Source organism: Candoia aspera, chromosome 2, assembly GCF_035149785.1.
Source record: "Candoia aspera isolate rCanAsp1 chromosome 2, rCanAsp1.hap2, whole genome shotgun sequence".
NCBI lineage: Eukaryota > Metazoa > Chordata > Lepidosauria > Squamata > Boidae > Candoia > Candoia aspera.
In genome coordinates, this window is record NC_086154.1 from 16523682 (window position 1) to 16529681 (window position 6000).

The following is a 6000-nucleotide window of genomic DNA, read 5'->3' on the forward strand; positions in this document are numbered from 1 at the left end:
GGCCTTTATAGCTGTCAGGGGTATTCTGGCAGAAATAATAATACCTGAGAGCTGGTATTTTGCTTTGCAGCATGTCAATTTCCCATTTAATGTTTTAATTAAATCATTTTTTCAAAAATCTATATCCAAATCTAGTGGATGCCATGGAAGATATCCATGGACATATCAATACATATGGGAATCACACTGCCTTCCCCTTTTATAGGGACTGAATCATGGACACACAGACTGACTCATTCAAAGAGTTCATCCAGGAGTAATGGGTGTCTTGCCTTCATCAGAAACCAGCAATTATGAACTGAATAATGTGTTATTAACTTCCACCTCTGCAAGCTGAACAGTACTCATATTATAAAGGATTTAGTACTAAGTACTAAGATTAGAAGTACTCTAAGGTGGCATTCCTTAACTATCTTAGGTAAGATTTGTTGGTAGCACTGATCTCTTAATCTCTCTCTTTTTTCCTTTCTTCCTAGGATTTTCCCCACAGGTGCAGGTTCTACTTTTTTGAATCAACCGAATGCGGTCGGCTTGTCACCCAAGCCTGACGTTGTGGGCTGAGGGTGACTGGACCAAAGTCACCCAGCCAGCTTTCATGCCTAATATGGGACTAGAACTCACCATCACCTAGTTTCTAGCCTGGTGCCTTAACCACAAGACCAAACTGGCTCTTCTCTTGATGACTGTCTGGACCAGTCCCTGCAGTTTTCTTGGCAAGGTTTTTCAGAAGTGGTTTGCCCTTGCCTGCTTCTTCTTCCTAGGGCTGAGAGAGAGGGACTGGCCCAAGGTCACCCAGCTGGCTTTGTGCCTAAGGCGGGACTAGAACTCACCATCTCACTGTTTCTAACCTGGTGCCTTGACCACTACACCAAACTAGTTCTCAATCTCTTGATCTCTTATTTAATGCAAAGAATTACTTTTTAACACCTTCCCTTTACAGTAAGTGATGGAACAGAAATTGCACAATGTGGTTCCCAAGTGTGGATGAATCCAATTTGACTATAGTAATTATATTTCCCTTAGTTGCTAGTTGTAAATAGTTCAGAGTGTAAAGGCTGTAAAGGCGAGGGGGAAAAGGTATACTTTCAGACTTGCAAGGTTCTGTTATTGTAACCTTTCAAGAAAGGTAGTGTTAATACTCATGGGTGGTGCTTCTTGTCTGGACTACCTTGTAGGGCTGGCATCAATCTTGCAAATCTGAAAGTACATCTCTCCCGCCTCGCCTTTACAGTCCGAGAAACTAGGGAGGGTCCCTTCTGAGACATTTGCCACGCCCCCATTCCTTCTGTGGGCTAAGCTGCCTCTTATCTAATTGTTGCTTAGTTTGTGGCTCCTCCTCCTCCTCCTCCTCCTCCTGTCTCTCAAGGACATTCTCGCAGACAATTACACCCACTGAGTAGTGTGTGCATGTTATTCCTTCATAAAATCCCATCTTCTTCAGCTGCATGGTGCAAAAATTATCTCCTTCAAGACACCAGGTCACCGTCAGTTGTGAACAGTTGATAAAAGCCAGTGGGAGGAACTTGAGTGGGTGCTCAAAGAAGAGAGAGAAGGGAGGGTGCTTGGCTATAACGCGGGCTTATAAAACCATACAGCTAGTAAAACTTTCACAGAATTGTGTAACAAGTTGCGTCCTCTCTGATTGGTTCCAACACCAATTGTCCTAAGCACAGTCATTTTGCACATCTAGAAATTTGATTTCTTTGTTTTGGACTGAGTATCAATGTACCTGATCTAGCCGAGGTTAATTGAAGTCCCTCTTTTTTCCTTATAAACGAAGAAATAAAGCGGTGTTACAGCATGGATTATTTTAATACAAATATTGGACCACTGAGAATACAAAAGTCTTGGCTTCCAGTGGCATAACAATCTCACAACCCAGGAAAGGACAGAAATAGTGGCAGGCATAGGAGGTGGCAGAGATTAATTTCCATTGCATTCCACTTCCAAATGAGATGGAGAATGACCTGGCTGACGCATCACAAGTGACAATAAGCAAACTGTAATCACAACACTGAGGGAAGGAAGGCCGTCTTCTCAGAGCCAAGTCACAGAGCTCTTCTTCTGACATGGTAGCTAGGATAGCCATCCAAGGATCTCCTAAACTAGCCTTCCCCAATCTACTGCTCTTCAGATGTGGAATCCACTGGCAGTACGAGGCCCAGCACCTCTGTAGGGCATTAAGTTCTGGCTCTGTCTATCTTTAGAAGTAGGATAAGTGGCTGGCCAAGAGGAGACAGAGACAGGGCCACCATGTAATCTGGAATTTCATCTCAAAACTACTCCTAACACTAAAAACAAAGATGTGAGAGAAAACACAGAAGAATCAGAATGTGTGTCACATGCATGTTTTACAACCAGTTTTGCAAATGTCTTGGCCTGTTTTGTGAAGCCTAGACACTGCTGTCCCATGTGCCTCCTCTTCCTTCTTCCTCCTCTGCCTCCTGATTGACTGACAGAGCCAGAAGGGTTGGTCCTCACATGGTCAGCAAGCTTTTTTTGGCTGGCTGCCTAGGGCACAAAAGGCAGTCCTTATGTCAGCTGTCAGCTCTGGATGCCTTCCTCCCTACATCCCGAGTGTGTCAAGATGGCCTCATAAATTAGTTTCCAGGTTCTGAAACCTGGCTGTCAGCCACCCACATACTCTTGCTTAGGAGTTTTTGCTACCCAGGTCTGTTGGCCTGTGATTCCCATCAATCCTTAGGTAGGTTGGCTTGTGGGACATCCTGGCTGGAAGCGAGGGGAGTTGTAGGCTAACCCATTTGGAGGGAAAGTCCTGTTGTACATCATGCTTCTGAAGTGGAGGACGTGCAATTATCCCATCTGAGCAATATGATGGGGCAGCTGGGCAAAATGTTGGCATTGCCACTTGATCAATGACCAGCCAAGATGGCTGAGGGTTTCTCAAAGTAGACTGAGAAGTCTGTATCCTCATAAGGGTAGGGCTAGTACAGACCTCCGATAAAAGTTTGCTGCTTAGGAGAGTTACACCATACAGCTAACACTGCATCTCCATGGCTGTCCTCCTGAGAGCTCTCATGTTGTAACAGTCCTACACATTTTAATTGACACTCCTAGTGCCAAAGCAAACTTTCTAGAGTGTAATAGTCCATAATCATAATAATACATTTTGAAATGTTTTGTAGGTCCAGGTCCTCAATTTTTAAGACTGGGGGCTGAGTTTGAGTAAAACTCTACTCTGCTCACATTCAGTTCTGATGTGTATTTATCTCCCTGCCATAAAGTTCTTACCCAAACATGGAAAGGAAACCAAGGCCAACTCAGTCTACTTCCAGGACACAGAATCAAGTCTAACCTGCCTTCCTTAACAGTTTGGAATACAAGGGCTTATAGGAGGCGTGCGTTCTCTCCCCTGCTGTCCGCCTGGCTGCAAGACCTCAGGTATGGGGCCATAACTGCCATCATCTCTCCCCCTTGGACCAGATGCAATGGATCCCCCATCGTAGGTTGAAGAATGCTGTTGGCCTGAATCATAGGAACCTGCATCACCACTGTATGGTCCACTGGGCCTATACTGAGGGGACACCTTTGATGCTGGGACATAGGTTCCCCCCCATTCCTGAGGTGTTGGAATATAGGGGATACCAGGATTCTTCCATACTGGCCGTGGGCGACCATCAGGGGTGTTGTCTATGATCTTAAAGCTGGAAGGTGACCCTCCAGGAGTGCCACCTTCATGTTGTCCAGCATCACCCCCAGGGCCATATGGTCTAGGATCTCTTGGTCTGCTATACTGAGCAGGACCTCCTCCAAAGACAGGCCCCATTGGTTTGCCAGAGTGCCAAGGTCTGCTTGGCCTGCCAAACTGAACTGGGTTGTCTTCTTGGGAATGGGCTGCAGAAGGACCTCCTCCATAATTCTCAGATGTGGCAGGCCTGCCACCCACTATCCGGGAGTCTCCCCCTTCAATGCTGTTGCCTGCCTGCCCAGGTGGTGAGACATCTGGTTTGAGGAGCCCACTTGGCAAAGAGCACCTCTCCACCCCTGGTGGCAGCGGTTGAAGATCTTGCCCGAGCAATATCTCAATGCATGTGGAAGCTGTGCCTAGAAAGAGATGCAAAAAAGACAAAGTTACTGCTGAGTCCTTGGATTGAGGTTCACCACGGTGCCTGAACTCCAGCAGGTCCATTTGTTTCCCCAATGGGATAGGCAGATGGTGAAGCCCTCACACAGAATTGAAACCTAGCAAGGGGTAGAAGAAGGGTAGCACAACCAAGCACCAAGCCACTACAGGTAGTCCTCATTTAACGACCACAATTGAGACCAGAATTTTGGTTGCTAAGCAAAGTGGTCATTAAGCAAATCCGACCGAATTTCATTACCTTTTTGGCAGCAGTCATTAAGCGAATCACTGCAGTCATTAAGTGACCCATGTGGTTGTTAAGTGAATCACATGGTTCCCCTTGATTTTGCTTGCCAGAAGCTGGCCAGGAAGGTCGAAAATGGCGATCGCGTGACCATGGGATGCTGCAATGGTCATAAATGCAAACCGGTTGCCAAGCACCCAAATCATGATCACGTGACCACAGGGGTGCTGTGATGGTCATGAGAGCATCGGTTGTAAGCTGGTTTTTTCAGCGCCATCCTAAGTCTGAACCATCACTAAATGATTGGTCACTAAGTGAGGACTCCCTTTATGTAGCTCAAGGGGAAAGACCAGGGCTGAACGCAAAAAGTTAAGAAGGACTTAATCCTCATGTATTCTGATACCGTACCAAAACCTGAATCATACTGCTCCAACGAATAAGGGCACTTGTTTTCATAAGCCATAGTGCGATGAGTTAAAGCGTTATCCTGCATTCCAATCCTCATTTGACCATGAACCTCGCTGAGCGACTTGGGGCCGGTTACCTCCCCTCAGCTTCGCGAGCCTCAAAGGGTTGTTGTGAAGATAAAACTGTGTGTGTGTTGGGAGGAGGGGGAGATGAACTGTCAATGTGAAAGGTAGGGTCTGAATATTTATTTAACTGGTTAATAAGATTTCTCTCCCACCTTTCATTCATGAACTCAAGGAAGCTCCTGTCAACACCACTATGTAGACCAAGCCAAGAAATCAGTACCCCAAGAAGGCTCAAATGACTTTTACTAATATTGGCTAGACTAACAGAATCTTGCAAGCCTGACTGCTTTATCCCACCCACCACCCACCACCCACCTTTACTCTTCTGAATTATGGAGGGGTTAGCCTGAGTTGCTTGCACATACAGTACTTTCTTCTTGTTTTGGACTTAAGCCATGCTTTTCCCCATGTTGCTTTGGTATGGGTGGATCTGGCTTATCTCTGTCAAGGTCATCTTCCTTATTCTCTACATCTCCTCCATGTTTACCCACCACAGCAATTGTGAGGCAGGATGGGCTGAGAGAACATGATTGATCCAAGTCCCCCCAGGGTGTTTCTGTGACCAGAGGGAGGACTAGAACTTGGATCTCCGACTCCTAGTCCAACCCCTTCACCACACTACCACATGGGCTCTCCCTGACATTAGATATAATGCATCCCTCATAAACAGTCCCAGCAAGAGGCCTCCGTTTTCTTGTTTGCTGCTGACAGAAACCCAGGGGTCGGAAAAAGACCATCAGCCAAAAGAAAGGTGTGGAACAGCTGCAGCAAGGGCTCCCGTCTGCCAGTCTCAGTGTCACAACTGCTAATAAACAGTTGAGTTCTATCCGCCCTCCTGCCTCAGGCACATGCCCAAAGGTCCATTGGCCACACATCTCCTTCTCCGGCTCCAGAGAATGTTTGGAACAGGACCCAGGAAGGCCAACTCCCTACCACAGCCTGCAAAAGCTCAAGCAAACTGGGCTCCCGTCTGGAATCTGCAGTCCAAGTGAACAATGCAAACAAGGGGCAGGTGGCTTCCCTGGCAATTTGCCACTTGATAGAACTCTCAAGTTTCCGGTTCTCTCCACCCATCTCATTCTCTGTTCTAGGGCATAAGCTAATTATCATTTGTTATGAGCTGATGACATTACGCTCTG